The sequence below is a fragment of the Camelus ferus genome, chromosome 13, assembly GCF_009834535.1.
Source record: "Camelus ferus isolate YT-003-E chromosome 13, BCGSAC_Cfer_1.0, whole genome shotgun sequence".
NCBI classification, from domain to species: domain Eukaryota; kingdom Metazoa; phylum Chordata; class Mammalia; order Artiodactyla; family Camelidae; genus Camelus; species Camelus ferus.
In genome coordinates this window covers 27,693,760-27,712,491 of record NC_045708.1, presented here as the reverse complement: position 1 = coordinate 27,712,491, position 18,732 = coordinate 27,693,760, and the positions used below count along the sequence as shown (strand labels likewise).

The 18,732-nt window shown below is 43.1% G+C and overlaps 2 protein-coding genes across 2 annotated transcripts in view; one reads left to right on the top strand and one right to left on the bottom strand.

The window, feature by feature from the left end:
- Window positions 1-18,732, bottom strand: part of AKIRIN1 (akirin 1) — a 92,410-nt gene that overhangs the window by 31,094 nt on the left and 42,584 nt on the right. The gene's annotated exons all lie outside the window — the stretch shown is intronic.
- Window positions 11,324-18,732, top strand: part of RHBDL2 (rhomboid like 2) — a 43,662-nt gene continuing 36,253 nt past the window's right edge. Inside the window, exon 1 of the mRNA XM_014560595.2 lies at window positions 11,324-12,052. The gene's annotated coding sequence lies outside the window, so the exon portion shown is untranslated. The remainder of the gene's footprint in view (window positions 12,053-18,732) is intronic.

Genomic DNA, 18,732 nt, shown 5'->3' with positions numbered 1-18,732 from the left:
TGAGGATAGAGCCTCCCTTTGGGGGCATAATCAAGACAGAGCTTCACGGAATCCTTGAATAGTAATTTGCCAAGAAAATTCAAGAGACCTTCATTAGCTCTCAATCTTCTCAGCCCTTTAGTCTCATTCAGTTGTAGGCACATATTAATTTCCAGATTACTGTGTCAGAGATTGAGGTGAGAGGGAAATATTTGTTTTCAAAATAGTTCAACATGTCTGTGGTAGCCAGCCTTCACAATTGCACCCAATGATCCTTGCCTTGTGAAATTTACTTATTATTTTTGAAAATTTTCCCACTTTATTGAGATATAATTGATGTATAACATTGTGTAAGTCTAAGGGGTATAACCTGATAATTTGGTATGCTTGTATATTGTAAAATGATTATCACAATAATGTTAGTTAACACTTTTTACACCTCACATAATTACTTTCGTGTGTGTGTGGTGAGAACATTTAAGATGTTCTCTCTTAGCAACTTTCCTGGCCTTCTGATATTCATGCCCTTGTGTTGTCTCTTCCCACATTTAATAAAAAATAAAAAAAGTGATAGTATGATCCCACTGAGACTAGGTCATAAAAGTCATTGCCTCTTCTGCTTTGGTCTTCTGGGTAGCTTGTTTTTGAGGAAGCCATGAACTATTTTATGAGGATGCTAAGTAGCCCTGGGAGAGACCCACATGGAGAGGAACCGAAGCCTCCCACCAACAGCCAACACCAGGTTGCCACTTGGAAGCAGATCCTATAACCCTAGTCAAGCTTCCAGATGCCTGCAACTCTAGCTGACATCTTAACTGCAACCTCATGAAAGACCCTGAACTTTCCAGCCAAGTGGCTCCTGAATTCCTGACCCAGAGAAACTGTGAGATATAATAATTTATCGTTGTTTTAAGCCACTAAATTTTGGAGTAATTTGCTATATAGCAATGGATAATTAATATAATCTCCATTTTCAAGAATAATGATAATCAGAGAGAGGCGAGCTGTAATATGGCCTGTAACAGTATTGCAAAATTGCCTTCTCTGGGTTTATCCCGTAAGGTGTATTAAATAACAGGACATTTATTTTGTAAGTAAATTTGGCAAGAACTATCCTATTTAGTTCACAAAGCTATCCCTAGAGGACATTGCTAGTTTGGGAGACGAACAGGTTGACAGGCATTATGAGAAACGTTACAGGAAAGAGGTCAGACAAGCTTTGGATGTGCTAAGTGAAGCAAAGTTGAACAGACTTGTCTGTTTGTTGTAGGACTTCTTAGAGCCTCATGACTCTGACGTGCACTCTGAATCTTCAAGGGAGAGTTATAATATGAAACGTACTCTAACCTTAATTAACCAAGAAGCCCTTCTTTTGGAGATCATCTAATGAGACTAGAATTTGTGGAATATGCTTGGGACACTGGCCAAAGAGAAATGACCCATGGGATACAATCTTCCCAAAGCAAAACACCCCATGTCAATCTTGTCATTTAGAACCTTCAAAGGTAATTATGTCTGCTTCAAGTACACAGAACAAATTGAAGTTTAAAATTTTACCAAATTGCAAATTAAAGCCAGGTAGAAAAATAAAATCATAAACCCCTGCAAGAAAATAGGAGACATTACGAATAAGCTAGGTGTCAGAGAGGTCTTCCTAGCCAATTCTGGAAATGCAGAAGCTCTAAGGAAAAGAGAGACATATTTTACCATGTAAAAATTAACCTCTTTTATATGCTTAAAAATTGTAAGCAGGTTAATTGATGAGAAATAAGTTAGAAAAATACATATTTTGAGGCTTATGGATACAGAATTAATATTTAAAACATAAAGATCTCACAAATTGACAAGAAAGGAAAAAATAATCCAATTAAAATGGGCAAAAGACATGAAGAAGTAATTCACAGAGGTGCAAATCCTAATGACCTACAACCATTTGAAAAGATGTTCAAATTGATGTGTTAGAGAAATGTAAATTAAAGTTCAATGAGGGGAGAGGGTATATAGCTCAGTGGTAGAACTCATGCTTAGCATGCATGAGGTCCTGGGTTTAATCCCCAGTACCTACATTAAAAAAAAAATGAATGAATAAATAAACCAAATTACCTCCACCACTATAAATAAATAAATAAATAACCACTACAACATCTCTTTTAAAAAGTTCAGTGAAATACTACTTTATACTCACTGGAGCAGTAAATATAAAAAGATCAATAGCACTTATTACTGGAGGGACTATGGAGAAAAAGGAAGCTTCACATATTGCTGTTGTAGATGTAAATTGTTTCAGCTCTTTTTGGATAGCAACTTGGCTGCATCTTCTAAAATTAAAAATATGCAACCAGCAATCCAACTCCTGCAAAATCTATTCTATATAAACAAAAGCACTCATATATAAAGACAAATGTATAATCACGTGTATTTGTTTGCTGTAACAAAATACCACAGACTGGGTGGCTTAAACAACAGAAATTAATTTTCCCACAGTTCTGGTGGCTGGAAGTCCAAGATCAAGGTGCTGGCAGGTTTGGTTTCTTCTGAGACCTCTCTTCTTTGGCTTGCAGTCAGCCACCTTCTAGCTGTGTCCTCACATGGCCTTTTCCTGCACACTGCACTCCTGCTGTCTCTCCTTATAAGGCCACCAGTCCTATTGGATTAGGGTCCCCTCCCAATGACCGCACTTAACCTGAATCACCTCTTTAAAGATGCTATCTCCGAATACAGTCACATTGGAGTTAGAGCTTCAACATATGCATTTTTCAGGGGATGCAACTCAGTTTATAACAAGATATTTACAGTGAAATTTTTCATGATGATAAAATACTAAAAGTAAAATGAATATTCATCAAGCATAAGAGATAATACCAACAGTCTCTTTGTAGCTGCTCATGTGCCTTGTCCCCCCATCCCATCTCTTACCTCTTCCACAGAATGGCCTGATTTTTTCACTTTTCCTACTTTTCTTTATAGTTATTTTATAAATAAAAATAAAAATAACTTAAAGCTAAACATATTATATACATTTATCAATTTCTCCTTATATCCCTACACTTATTAGGACACTAAATTTATTAGAATCTAACAAGTTTAAATTATTAGAGCACTAAGCTTAAAAGATCCTAACGAAAAAGGTTTATATATGTGTATCTATGTATGTAAGTGTCTATTTTTCTATTAAGCATACATTTAGAATTGTGATAAATTCTTGGGAAATCAAAGTTCTTTTCAATTACAGCAATCCTCTTTATCTCTGGTAATGATGCTTTGACTTAAATTCTACTTTGTGTCATATTATTATAACTATACAAACTGTTTTTGGTTAGGCCTGATAGTACTTTTTACATGCTTATAAAAAAAAAACTTTGTATACCTTAAACTTATGTAATGTTATATATCAATTATATCTTAATAATAAAAACAAAAAACCTTTCCTAGCTTCTTAACTTTGGGATGTGTCTTTTTAAAATTAATTTGTTTCTTTAGCTTTTTTTTTAACCAGGGAAGTTTATTCTCTTTGCAATGATTATTGATATGTTTGGGTTCATTTCTACCATCTCATTATATATTTTCTATTTGTTTCACTGTTTCCAGGTTTCTTTATTCCATTCTTCCTTTCCTTTTCTTGCCTTCTTTTGCATTAAATAAGAATTGTTTCCCTCTCATTCAGTGTTTCCCCACTACTATTTTTGAAATAATATGCTGTTTTTGATGAGTTCATGGTAACCCTATCAATTTTAACATGCATATTTAACTAATACTAAATTTAACCAATATCTCTACTATCCTCAAGAATAGCAAAAGAACCTTAAATATTTAAACACCAGTCTTTTTTCCCTCACCTTTATGTAATTTTTCACCTAGCATTTTAATCTTGATTTTTAATGCTGCAGACTTGATGTTATTGTTTTATCCTGACAATATTTAATTTATCCATGTTTACCATTTTATTTGCTCATCATTCCTTCTTGAATTTCAGATGTTCATTCTGAATTAATTTCCTTTATTCTGAAGTACATTCTTTAGAAGTTCCTTTAGTGAGGATCTACTCAGAGTAAATTCTCTACGTTTCTGTCTGCAATGTCTTTATTGCACACTTCCTCTTTATTTATTTATTTTTAGTTTAGGCACTGGGGATTGAACCCAGGACCTTGTGCATGCCAAGCACATGCTCTACCACTGAGCTATACCACCCAGCCCCAATACTTCCTCTTTAAAGGGAATTTCTTAGTATAAAACTCAAAACTAGTTTCTTTCTGCACTTTAAAATTAAAAAATTTTTTTCTTGTTGTTGGGGGAGATAATTAGATTTTTTTTTAAAACACAGGTACTGGGGATTGAACCCAGGATCTTATACATGCTAGCATGACCTCTACCCCTGAGCTACACCTTCCCCCTCTCTTTCTGCACTTTTAAGAAGTCATTGCACTGACTTCTGACTTCTCTTGTTGCTGTTGAGAAGTCAACTGTCTTTCTACTTGTCAATCTTTGTAGATATTCTGTCTTTTCTCTCTGGTTTCTTGTTTTTCCCTCCATCATTCATAAAACATTTTATCTTTCAGTTCTTTATACAGTTATTGATGTCATACATCCCTGACTAAATTAATTCTGCATGGTTAATGGATGATGTTCCATCTGCTCACTGACCCCTGGGTGAGCCAATCTAATTGAGGACTCCATGGCAATAGGCTCTATCACTAAAAGTTACAAGACGAGCCTCCTTTGCCTTTAAAAAAATAAATTAAGCATTTCTCATAGAAATGGCTGCAAACACTGGTCTGAGAATAGTCTCTACAGACAAATAAAAAATGTGGCCAATCTGATTTATTAAAGTGAATAGTAGGGGGAAAGTAATTAGCAATGACAGCAAGTCTAGGCAAATAAGGAGAAATCCTAAAAATTCTGGATATTTTCTTGTGTTTAATTTCACTAGAGAAACTTAGGAACCCCTGAACTGCCAGAAAACCTACAGCAAGGTAAATGGGGGGATTAGCATCTGGGGTGCACTGCCTGGCTGAGAGTACAGTTTTGAAGTTCACCTTGCCACCAGTTACAGAGATGGCTGAAGGTTTTCATTTAGAACTGCTGACCTTTGTAAGTTTCTCAGAACTTTATTTTGTGATAAAACATCCATAACATAAAATTGACCACTTTAACCATCTTTCAGTGTACGCTTCAGTGGACTCTCATTGCTTTTTAAGTCTTCTCTTTGTTTTTGATGCTTTAAAGTTTCACTCTTACGACTTTCTATTTATTTACTCTGCTTGTATTCATTTGGATTCCTGATTATGAGTTGATATTATTTATCAGTTCTGGGATATTCATACAATGACCTTTTTGAGAAATGTCTCTCCTCCAGTCTCTCTGCTATCTCCTTCTGGAACTCTGATTAGATGTACATTGGATCTGCTCACTGTCCCTTCTTGGTCTTTAAACCTCTGTTTTATATTTTCCATCCCTTTGTTTCTGTGTTGTATTCTGTGTAACTTCTTCACACACAGCTTCTAATTCACTAAATCTTTCTATCATTTTTAATCTGTGATTTAACCCATCCAATGGATTTCTAATATCAATTTTCACATTTTTTCTTTCTGTACATTTTACTGGATTCTTTTCCAAGTCTGCTTGATTAGTTCTGATGATTTTTTTCCCTTGGTTGTACTTTTAATTCCCTCTGTAATTTATTTCAATGTATTAAACATAATAAAATAACATTTTATAGTTATTAGCAGTATCTCCGATCCTTATGATTCTGTAGTTGGTTGCTTCTGCTTGTAGGGGTTTGTTTCTTTCTGTGGTTAGAGACTTTTTAAAAAAATTGTGAGTCATGTTGAAACTCTGTGGGAAATGTTTGAGGCCTGGGTTGAATGATATTTTTCAAGAGCGAGTTTAGGTTTGCTCTTCCCAGATGCCTGTAGGTCTTACCAATCCAGAAACACTTTAAATTTTCTTCTTGGAGTGTTTTGGGTCACACAGATTAGATGAGACTGTCCCTAGGTAAATACATGAGTGGAAGTATGCTTTTTACTTTGATTCAAGTTAAGATGGGCTTGCACCCCCACTATCCCCCGTTTTTTTGTTTTTGCTTACCCATTGCCCACTGAGGATATTAGTGATGTGGGGACTGGGGAGGCTCAGCCTTGTCCTCTGATTTTACTGTCTGCTCTCCTTAGGCTCAGGCTACCTCACCTCCATGACCCACGAAAACCAAGATGTTCGGTCACCGGGCATCTGCACATGCCCCCGGGGCAAACATGCTCTCACAATTGCTTACTCCCATTTTCTCGTAGGGATTCCTCACAAGATTTTCTTTACATTTTATCAATTTTTTTTTTTAAGTTCTGCTGTGTTGGGTTTTCTGTGAATGATTACTATGTCTTTCTTCATAAACAGCGTATCTTTTTAAACATTTATATTTCCTTTAGACATATAATGCTAAAACCCATAAGGAAAGTGGATTTATACTTATGTTTGCAGTTCATCTGACACATTTAGGAAAGGACTCAGCATTTGGGAGACGTACTCCAGGGACTCTGGAAGAATGCAGTGAGTAACGGGATGCAGCCTCAATATTACTGCTTCCTGTTAGTGACCCGACCCCCTGGGGCCTTAGAGCTGTCCAGGTGGCCACTCTGCACACCTCCAGTGACTCACCTGGCGTTTTACTACCCACTAGGGATCGGACAAGAAGCTTGGTGGCCAGAAGCCAGAGAGACAGGTCCTGACACCTGCTGGCGGCTGAGGGAGCCTCCACCTGCAGAAAGTGGGAACCTCCTTTATGCTCCCCAGTTGAAAAGTTTGACAAACATTTATTGCTCCGTACTTTGTGTCAGATTTTGGGTGTAATTGCGTGGATGCAAAGATGAAACAGTGAAGGTTACTGCTCTTGAAGAACTCATAATCTTAGGGCATGCCCGTTTAGCTGGGAAAGATAAAGATACACACCCAGGTACTTTAAATACATTGTGGGAGATGTTATGACCTGTGTGAGATAACAGGATGTATATATTGGTCTCTATCCAGTTCTTGGCACAGAGAGTCTAAAACCCTTGTAATTTCCTAAGTGATAAGAGCAACTTTCATTCTGATGAGGTTACTCTGGGTGGGTTCCTGGATGGGGGCTGGTCACCAGAAAGGGCCAAGCTATGATTGGAAGCTTGGAATTTTCAGCCCTGCCTCCCCTCCCCGCCTTCTCTAGTAAAGGTAGAAGGGTTGGAAATGCAGTTAATAATTGACAGTGCCTACGTAAGGAAACCTTCATAAAATCCCAATAGCATGAGGTTCTAGAGCTTTCAGGTTGGACCCTCCCAGACCTTGCCCTATATATCTTCACCTACCTTTTCATCTGTAAACTTTATCATAAACTGGTAAATGTAAGGAAGTGTTTCCCTGAGTTTTGTGAGCCATTCTAGCAAATTAATCAAACCTGAGTAAGGGAATGTGGAAAACTCCGATTTATAACCAAGTTGGTTAGAAGTTGTGGGTAACCTGGGGACCTACTATTTGGGATTGGCATCTGAAATGGGGAACAGTCTGGTGGGACTGAATCCTTCTATCTGTGGGATCTGACACTCTTTTCAGGTAGATCATGTCAGAACTGAGTTAAATCGCAGGACACCCAGCTGGTGTCACAGAGGATTGCTTGGTGGTCACACATTTGGTGATCAGAAATGTTCTGTGAGGGTAGGAAAGGAGACATGCTGGAGGGAAAGATTGGATTTTTCTCCATACACTGTTGTAAGCTTGAGGTGGGAAGCCCCATAAAAAGACTGGCAGGACTCCCAGGCAGGGCCACTACTCTCCTCCCAGCACCAGCTGGTTCCCTGGCCCAGGGACTCTATCTCACTTTTTGCATCTGAAACGGTTTACTTTTAGGAAAGTAGAACTTACCCCTAAAATTCTATTGGTTCCTTGAGCTCACTCCTGATTGGTTATTTCTTTCACTCCTGATTGGTCCATTTCCCTCACTCCTGATTGGTTATTTCTCTCCCTCCTGATTGGACCATTTCTACAAAGCTTGTTCCTAATTAGTCAACTTTTGTTATACCTTATTTACATATAATGTTACAAAGTGTAAACTGGCAGCCTATAAAAGCCTGTGTAAACCTACAGACGGGGTCTAGAGCTTGGAGTGTTAACTCCTCTGGGCCTGCTGGTGTAATAAACTTGAATTCTCCAACTCTCCAAGTGCTGCTTGGTCTCTTGCCCGGATCTAGGTTGCTTTCACAACTGAGCTGTAACACCGAGCTGTGAACACTAAGCTGTAACACGTTTTTCTGCAACAAGCTCAGAATGCCATGGAAAAGACTAGTTCACTCTGCATCTCCACACAAGTGGAACTCCCTGTAACCTCCAGACTTATTTCTTTCAATTACAGCCATAAGCAGAGACACAGAAGGGTCTTCCTCCGCTAATTGCAAATTTTTAGGAAAGAGAAACGAATTGGCTCAATCTGAGTCAAATGTCCTCCTTCTGTGATCCAATCGCTGAGACCAAAATACATATACGACAGCAAAGTCTTGAGGGATGGGTTGGGGAGGGGCTGGATGTGGTAAGCCAGAAAGATACTTGACTCTTGCCTTTCTGTAGCACCAAACCTGGATCAATCCTACCACACTCCTTCTCTGTTCTTTGCTAGAACAGCTAACAGCTGTAGGGGCGATTGTTGGGGGTGGGGGGTGGGGTGGGGAGGGGAAACACAAACATTTCATGCGGATATTTCAAATGGAAAGTCTCAGTGGGAAAAGATCCTCCAGGCCTCGATGGTGATTGGGTGAGGAGGGATGGTGCTAGGGGTGGTGGCCTTGCAAAGATGGTGCTGATGGTAGTTTGCTGGCCTGGAAGGTATGTGACCTTGGTGAATTCACCACCATCCAGGATCCGGCTCTGAATTTGCAAGCTAAGAAATATTCAGTATTTCCAGTATTTCAGAACTGATGTGATTTGTAGGTACTGATTCACATGAATGAGGTTCATAAGCAACACCCTCCATAAGAATTTATTAATTTACAAAGTCTATTTAAGGCTATATTGGCCCTCTCCAGATCTGCTTTTCAAATACCTCTTTGGACCCCAACTCATGCTCTGTGCTGTGTGCTGGGGACAGAGATAAATCAGATACAGGCTTTGCTCGAAGAGCTCCCTAATATACGTATGTGTTGGGTGTGGGCAGACACTTTCACCCTCTGAAATCCTGCAGCCTGGAAAGCCAAGTCACAATTAGGAAGCAGCTTGTTGAGGGTGAAGTGGGAACAGGGAGGTTGGTTGGAGGGTAGGATGGCTTAGCGGTACCTCTGACAGCCTGAGTCCCACTTTATTTGGTGGGGGTTGACCTGGGGCAGCCACTCTCCCTGTGCAGTTCTGTGACCCACCATGGCCACTGTTGGCCCCACATGCTCTTTGCACTTCTGTGGCTGCCCACCGTCCTTTTGAACAGGACCTTCTTTCTGTAGACATTTGTCATCTTATGTGAAAGCTCAGGTCTCCAGTCCTGGGAACTGAAAGGTGTTGGTGGCATTCCCCGTGAGTCTCATCCATGTCACACAGATCTTACTGTCCTCTCGCTCAGGACCGGACCTGCTTTCCCTGGTCTCTCACTTCCTGAGGGCCGCTCACTCTTGCCGCCTTGTTAATCTGCGACATTCTGATTGGGTTCTCAGCACCCATCTCTGAGCCTCTACATTACTTTGGTCATTTTTTTCTCTCCTCCTGACTGTTTTTCCAAATATCTGACAATTTCCTTCAATTGTCCATCCAACCTCTATCCCTCTAACTCCTAACAGGTGACCCTGCCACTTACTTTAGTTAGAAAATTGGGGTGGGGCGCAACTCACTTCTATGTAGGCATAAGCTCCTGATAAAAGGCTCAGCTGCCCATTTCTAATGCTTCATCCTGGGGCCACCCCTCCCTGCCTTCAGCCTACTTGCTCTGTCCCCTCCGGTCCTCGTCTCCGTTGATGGCATCTGAGTCTTGCCTTCCTGCTTCATACCTACAGTGGGGAGTATGCCTGGTGCCATGGACTGAATTGTGTTCCCTCTCCCTACAGTTCACACGGTGAAGCCCTAAGCCCTCATGTGATGGTGCTGGACATGGAGCCTCTGGGGGTAACTAGGTCACGAGGGTGCAGCCCTCACAACGGAAGCAGAGCCCTTCTAAGAAGATATACCAGACAGCTTGCTTCCTTCCCTGCTCTCTACCACATGAGGACACAGGGAGAAGGTGGCCAGGACGAGGGCTCTCACCAGACACAGACCTGCCAGCCCCTCGGTCTTGGACTTCCCAGCATCCAGAGCTGTAGAAAACAAACATCCACCCAGCTTATGGTATTTGTATCTCCCTCACTTCTGGCCTTTCCTCTTCCTTCCCCCCACTCCACGCTCCGCATGTCCCTTGTTCGTATTTCCCGGAGTCCTGTCCCAGATTCCCTTTTCTCCTCTCTCTGGTTTCTCCCCTTGAGTGACCTCATCCACTCCCAAGGTTTCAGTTGCTATTTCTGTGCAGCTCCTAACTATCTTTTTTTCCCAGCTGTTTGCTTCCCTCTGTGAGATAACAGAAAATATATACATTGTTCTCCTGACTCACAGCTCAAAAAACTCTTGTAATTTCCTAAGTGATAAGAGCACAAGGAGCATCTTTTTGTTCTCATATTTGGTCTTTGACTTTGTCTCTGGCACGGGGCTCTTAAAACCATTGTAAATTCCTAAGTGAAAAGAGCTCAAAGGAGCATCTTATGATCTAATGAGGCCACTCTGGGGAGGCTCCTGAATGGGAGCTGGTTGCTAGCAAGACCAGCTTAGAAGACCAAGATTAGAAGCTTGGAATTTTCAGCCCCGCTCCCTCCACTCCTCTAGAAAGGATAGAGGGGCTGGAAACGGAGTTAATCACTGATCATTGCCTACTTGAGGAAGCCTCCGTAACACCCCAATAATATAGCCTTCGGGGACCTACTAGGTGGGTAAACACATCCACCTAGAGGAAGGGCTGTGCATCCCAGCTCCACAGGGACAAGAAACTCCTGTGCTAGGGACCCTCCCGGACCTCACCGTATATGTATCTTCATCTGCCTGCTTATCCGTATCCTTCACCATATTTCTTAATAAACTGGTAAATGTAAGCACGTGTGCCCCTGAGTTCCATGAGCCACTCCAGCAAATTAAACTTGAGAAAGGGAACGTGGGAACTTAACGACTTGTAACTAAGATGGACAGAGGTTGTGGGTAACCTGAGAACCTACTTTTTGCAATTGGCTTCTGAGATGGGGGACAATCTTGTGAGACTGAACCCTTTACCTGTGGGATCTGACACTCTCTTCAGATAGATTGTGTCAGAAATGAGTTAAATTGTAGGACACCCACCGGCTGTTGCAGAATTGGCTTGGTGTGGGGGTTTTCCCCACATCTAGTATCAGAAGTGTTGTGTGGTAGTAGTATTTGACTAAAGGAGAAACACAGGAAGGAAGACTGAGGGGTTTTATGTTTTTTTGTTTTTTTTTTTCCCTATACTCCCTCCTGCCATCCATTCTCTTCCCTTCTCTGCCTTGCTTTGGGTCTTGGGGCACTGACCTCTGTGACTGCATCAATGAGCTCTCTTGCCCTCGGACTTCTTGTTGAGTCCAGCCAGTGAGAGGAATCGGAAACTAGGAAGGTGGGAAAGAAAGGAGTCCTCCTACTGAGGTCTTTCCCCAGAGACCCGAGAACAGAGGGCAGGGGACTTGCGGGAGGATTGAAGTTCAGGGCCACTGCCAAGGAGAAAGAGTGAAGAGGCAGTCAAAGGCTCCCTGGCTCAGACCCAGGCAGGCGGATCGGGCGGACTCATTCATCCAGGGCCAGCCGGGGGCCGAGACTGCCGAGCTGGCTGGCCCGGCCCAGGCCCGTCTGGGGGCTGGGAGGGGATTTCTTCAGACTCCCTCCCCCAGGGCTGGGCGAGCAGGAACCTCTGGAGGATTTTAATTTGGGGAGGGACCAAGGAGTGCCTGGCAGGGCGGCAACTTCAGGGCAGCTGAGGCAGCCCGTTGGCCCAGGGCGCCTGGAAGCCAGGGAGCAGCCTCTCCTGCCTGGGACGCCCCTCCGCCCCCCCGAGGTAAGCTGCGGGGGCCGGGAGCCGGTGGCCCACGTCCCTCCGTGGGGAGCAGGGGGCGGAGGCCGAAAGCGCAGGGCGCGGGGTGGGGGAGCCAGGGGCCCAGGGCCAACCGTGGGGTGCTCCCTTGGCAACCTTCTTCCGGTGTAGCCTTCAGGAGTGGCTGCTTGGGATCCTGCTACTTTCATTTTAAAAGTTGGCAGCATGTTGGACCAGGAGTTAGGGGGCTTTCTCAGGCTTCCCGCGCCAGCGACGTGATGGGAGGATCAGGTAATGAATGCCATTGCCCTTCCCAGCGCTGGTCAATCACTGGCCGTCTTTCTCTCCCTTCATCACATTCTCCCCAGTAACCTGCCCCTACTCCCGCCCCGCAATTTTTTAATCTCCCTCCAAGGAACCGGATCCTAGCCCTCCTGTGCTGCCCCTGGAGACCACAGCCAGGGGACACAGTCTCTGGTTTGTTCCTGCAAGGCGAGTTTCCAGGGTTATTTGTTTCCTTCTTCCTGGTACTGCTGTCTGAGGGATTCTGTTCATTTCTTCATTTGTTATTCATTTGTTTACGCATCATTGTTTGAGCCTGTGCCTGGATTCTCTGTGGGGGATCAGGCACGGGACACACAATTTCCGCTGGGAATAAGGAAGACGGAAATTTGTTTCACAAGTGTGTAATGATCATTTATAAGCTGGTGGATAGCATAGCAAAGTGGAAACTCATTTTAGGGTCATAGAGACACTGGATTCAGGTCCCACCTCTTCCTGAGTCTCGGTTTGCTCATCTGTAAAATGGTATGGTTATGAAGATGACATGAGACAACACATGTCAAGTGCCAAGCCAGGTGCCAGGCACACAGTGGGGCCTCAGCAAACATCTGTGCTCTTCCCTTCTTCTTGGCCCCCTTTCTGCCATGCCCCTCCCTAACTGCCACCTTCCCGTGGCTAGTAAAGATAAGTCGGACAACACTGGCCTTGAAGGCACTTAGCAGGTCTGTAAACACCGAACTGGGAGGGAAGGGGGAGGTGGTGAAGGGAGGGGTGGGGGTGGGGCTGACTAGGGAAAGCGCCTCCTGCAGGCTGAAGGTAAGAACGCAGACCCGGCCTGGGACCTCTAGTTGGAGGGAGATGGAGGCTGTCTTGCTGTGTTTCTGAATTTGCATATTCCCACCGGCCCTGGGATGGGAACTACCAATTCCTAAAACCAACTCTGCCTGACCTCAGACTATAGGCTTTTAAAAGCATTATCTCATTTAATCATAACCCTTTTACAGTATTATTAGCCCTATTTTACAGATGAAGGAAATGAAGATACAAACAGTGGAAGGGATTTGCCTAAGGTCACATGGCTAATAAGTAATGAATCTAGAATTCAAATCGAGGTCAGACTCTAGACTCCCTGCCCTTTGTTCAACTCCTTGCTGTCCTTAAGTTTCTATGTAGCAGAAAGCACAAAAGGACAGCATCACTCCCCCAACCTCCTGGATGCTGGCTTCCCACTTCCTGTGGATCTCCTGCTCTGGGCTGCTTCAGCCAAGTGGGAAAGCTCACACTCCTTCCCTGATTCACTAATTCACTCATTCATACTTCATGCATTCAGTCAAGGGCTCTGTTGGTCCCCAGAGGGCAGGGGCCATGTCTGTGGTTCACTGTTTACAACCAGTGCTCTGTATATGTCCCTGAGACTGTTTGATAAATCCTTTGTGAGTAAATGATCCAATAAACATTAACTGATGCATTCTATGGGTTCCATAATAGGGATTCAAAGATGAATAAAGCAGAAGTTCTAGCTTCAGGGTTTTCACTGCCTTGTGGAGGAGACGGTGATGATATAAAGAAAACAGTGGTACCCTAGGCAGGAGCCGAGGTTGCTGAGGGAACTAAAAAGGGCATTTAATTCTACCATGTCTGCTTTGTTCACCACTGTACCCCGTGCCTAGCACAATGACAGGCACACTGCAGATGCTCAAAAAGGCTTTGCAGAGGAGGTGTTAGGACAGAATCTTGAAGAGGGTGTTAGGACTTCTCCAGGAGAACCACCTGGGGAGGGAAGATACTCTGGCAGAGGGAGATGCTTGTGAAAAGCCTAGTGGAGGGCAGGGTTTGGAACTGCTTAGGGGCTGAAACTAGTGGTTATCGGGGGGAAAGCGAAAGGGAGGGGGACAAGATAGGGGCCGGAGATTAAGGGGTACAAAGTACTCTGTATGAAATAAATAAGCCACAAGGATAGATTGTAAAGCACAGAGAATATAGCCAATATTTTATAATAACTATACATGGAGTATGATCTACAAAAATCTTGAACCACTGTGTTGTACACCTGAAACTAATATAATATTATAAATCAACTATACTGTAATAAAAATTAATTACTTAATTAAAGGCAACAAGGGGTAAAAAATGAAGGTGGACTTTCTTCTGGACAGGAAATTATTCTGGTTTGGTTGATTGGTTTGACAGTGAGGACTAGTTTTGACAATTGGATTATATGGTAGACGTGTTCCATAAACTAAACAAGCTAAATCTGTAGCTCCAAGGTTTGGATGAAAATATATCTAAAGCATGTTGCTAATGAAAACTATGCCAGGAAATTCTGTCTTGGAATCGATTTTCACTTGTGAAACATAATTTCAGGTATTAACTTAAAAGTGAGAGAGACGTAGCTTTTCCAAAATTCTTACGGGGATCCATGAGCAATAGAGATGCAGACTACGGGTGTATGGCGTACGTAGCATCAGTGGCCACATGCAGCATCGTGGGGACGAACATCCTGACCAGGTCAGGTCAAGTGGCTTGCCCGCAGGTAAGCAGGGGCAGAGTTGGAGTAAGAACCAGGGTCTTCTGAGTGTGGTCATTTCATTGCTCTTTCTATGACTCCAAACTTCCTCCTTCCTTCCTTCTTCTACTCGATGGTTTATTCGGCAAACACTTAGTAAGCACCTATCGATGGAGTAGAAAAGAAACCTCTCCTACTTTCCTGGAGCTCATATGGTAGTTGAAAGAGACAGACAACAAGTAAACAAGCCAGACATTCTTACACAGCGGTAAGTGCTGAAAGTACATAAGCAGGGGGCGTGATGGTGTGTGTGGGGCAGGCAGAGGGCGGGCTGAAAGCTTCAGGGAGGCCACGAAAGGCTTCCTAGGGAGGAACTGTTATGAGGGAGCTAGCCTTGAGTGCACGTGTTGGGGCTTGGGGGGCGGGGCAGAGGAGAAAGCGTTAGGTAGAGGGAGCAGCAGGTGCAAAGACCCCAAGGCCGGAGAGTGCTTAGTGTGTACCTGTGACGGAAAGAAGGCCCCGTGGTTGCAGCACAGAGATGTCGGGAGAGAGTGGTAGAATTCTACAAAGAAGGCAGGAGCTAGGTCACACAAGACTTCTTAGCCGCGGCAAGGGTCCTGAGTTGATCTCGAAAGCAATGGGAAGCCACTGAAGGATCTTAAGCAGAGAGTCGATGTACTCTGATTTATGGCTGTGTTTTGTCTGGCTTTGGAGAGCAGGCAGGAGCGCCAACAGAGATGGAGACTAACTGGGAGGCTGTTTCAGGTGAAACATCTGCAGTCGACTCTGCTGAGGGACACGAAGGTGAACCATGTTACTAGGAAGGCCGAAGGGTCTGGGATGTCATGTTGCCTTCTAGTTCTGATGTGTTGGTAACTATTGCTGTATAACAAGTCACCATAAAACGTTATATGTACAACCACTGCTGTATTCACTTGTCATGATTCTCTGGGCCTGGAACTTGGGCAGAATTCAGTGGAGCAACTGCGTGTAGTGATGTAGTGTCAGCTGGGATCATTCACTTGGCTGTATTCAGTTGGTGGATGAGCTGGGCTGGAAGGTCCAAGAAGGCATCACTCATAGGTCTGCCACCTGGGCCCTCCTCCACGTGGCCTCTCTCCATGTGAGTAGCTTGGGCTTCCTCATATCATGGTGGCCTCGGGGTAGGTCCACCTTCTTGTATGGTGTCAGGCTTCAAAGAGGGAGCATTCCAAGAGGAAACAACGTGGGGCTGCAGCTCCCTGCATGCCTGGCTTGGGAGGTTTCCTGCACTAATTCTACTGTGTATTATCAGTCAAAAGCAGTCACAGGGCTGGCCCAGATTCAAGGAGAGGGGAAAAAAACCCACCTTTTAGCGGAAAGAATGGCAAATAATAAACTCAGTCTTTAATCTACTGCACCAGGCTTCTGGGAAGTGAATAACTGTAACTTCCCTGATGATGCTGACCCACTTTAAAGTCTAAACCACAGTAATGTAGTCCCCCTTCCTTATCTGTGGCTTTGTTTTCCCCAGTTTCAGTTACCTGAGGTCAACCTTGGCCTGAAAAATATTAAATGGGAAATTCCAGAAATGAACAACTCACAAGTTTTAACTTGTCTGCCGTTCTAAGTAGCGTGATAAAATCTTGAGCTGTCCTGCTCTGTCCCTTCTGAGATGTGACTCATCCCTTTGTCCAGTGTGTCTTGCCCCCTTAGTCACCTAGCAGTCCGGCTATCAGTCGTGGTATCACAGCACTTGTGTTCAAGTCACCCTTATTTTACTTAATAATGATCCCAGAGCACAAGAGGAGTGATGCTGGCCTTTCGGATATGCCAAAGGAAAGCCCTAAGTGCTTCCTTTATGTGAAAAGGTGAAAATCTTGACTTAATAAGGAAAGAAAAAAAAATCAAATGCTGAAGTTGCTAAGATCTGCAGTAAAAAACAAATCTTTTCTGAAATTGTGAAGGAGGAAAAAGAAATTTGTGCTAGTTTTTCTGTCACACCTCAAGTTGCAAAAGTTATAGCCACAGTGTGTGATACGTGCTTAGTTAAGATGGAAAAGGTATTAAGTTTGTACAATAAGATATTTGGAGAGAGAGAGAGACCACATTCACATAACTTTTTTTTTTTTTTACAGTATTGTTATAATTGTTCTGTCTTATTCTATTGTTCTAAATTTGTTCTGTTTTAAAATTGTTCTATTTTATTATTATTAGTTATTGTTGTTAATGTCTTATTGTGTGCCTAATTTATAAACTAAACTTTATCACAAGTATGTATGTATACGAAAAACATAGTATATACAGGATTTGGTACTATCCACAGTTTCAGCGTCCTCTGGGGGTCTTGGACCAGATCCCCTGTGGATAAGGGGGGATTACTGTTTACTGTGTTGGAACAATTTATAGATCTTTATTCCCCCTGAATAGGAAGGGCCTGGGGAACAGGAAGTGGTTTTGTTTTTGTTTTGTCCTTCATGTTTCCACAGCCTAACATATACAAGGCATTCAGGGAATGCTTGTCCAATGAATTCACACATCACATAAGAATTCATTAGTTATCAGACTACAGTGTACATAAGAATCCCCTGGGGAGCTCTCAAAGAGACATGCAGATTCTTGGGCAAGACCCCAGCCCAAAATCCAAATCTCTAGGGCAAGAGGTTTTAGTTTTGGCTGCACATTAAAAAATACCAGTGCCCAGGCCCTAGCTCCAGAGGCTCTAGCTCCATTGATGGCGTGAGCTCAAACAACAACGCTGCTTTATAATCTCAGACAATCCTGATGTGTAGCCAGGGTTAAGAGCCACTGTTTTAGGATTAGAACCAGCCATCTTCACTTGACTTCTCCAGATGATTTTTTTTTAAAATAGGTTTTTCCCTAAGCTAATTAATTAATTAATTAATTTTAAATGGAGGTGCTGGGGACTGAACCCAGGATCTCGTGTATGCTAAGCATGCACTCTACCACGGAACTGTACCACCCCCAGCACACCCTGGATGATTCTGACGCAGGTGGTCTATGATAGGGTGACCAACTCTCCTCAGTTTGCTCAGCACGGCCCTGATTTTAGCACCCTAACTCCCATATCCCAAGAAATCCTAGTCCCATACCAGTCAACACAGTTGGTCATTGACAATGCATCATTGTTTAAGAAACATCATAGATGAGGCAGTGAAAGCCTTTTTGAAAAATACCTACAAATATCTAATGAAAGCAAAGATTCTGCCTCCTTCCTGAAGGAACTGAAATAGTATCATAATGTTATCACACTGAGCCAACCCCTTGAATTAAGGAGGGCCAGAGTTTTCCTTCAGCCCTGTGTTCTGGTGTGCTAGGTCTGTTAACCTAGTTAAATAGTGTGACGGTCTTTGGGAATTCTCCCAGACTGTATTCCTTAGTGTACATGAGGCACAATCATCAAGGATGATGTGGTGAGGATAGGAGGAGATACACGATGAAGTTTTTGTGTCTCTCCACCAGTGTGTATTATTACTTCTATTATTCATATTATAATAGGGTACAAAAATATACGTAATATCTTAAATAGCTCTGTGGGGAGGCAGTACAGTATAGTAGAGTGACCCAGGATCTAGCCACAGAAGAACGGGATTGTACTAGGTGTGCAGTCACGAATGCCTCTTTTTGCCTTAGTTGTTCATCTGTAAAATGGGACTAAAAATGGGATCTTCTTCCTAGGGCAACTGGGGAGGACTCATCCAAATCATACAAGTGAAAATGATTCTGTAGATGGGGAAGGGGGCGATCCTGTTTGTCTTCAAATAGGAAAGACACAAAGAAATTATTCTGCTGAGAGGACTTTTACGTGGCCAAGGCCCTGGTCCCCCTGCCCTGCACCACAGCCAGAGCTGGAGTCCAAGGAAGAAGCTTTTAACATGCAATGGGCATACAGAGGCCTCAGGAAGCAGTGTCCCTA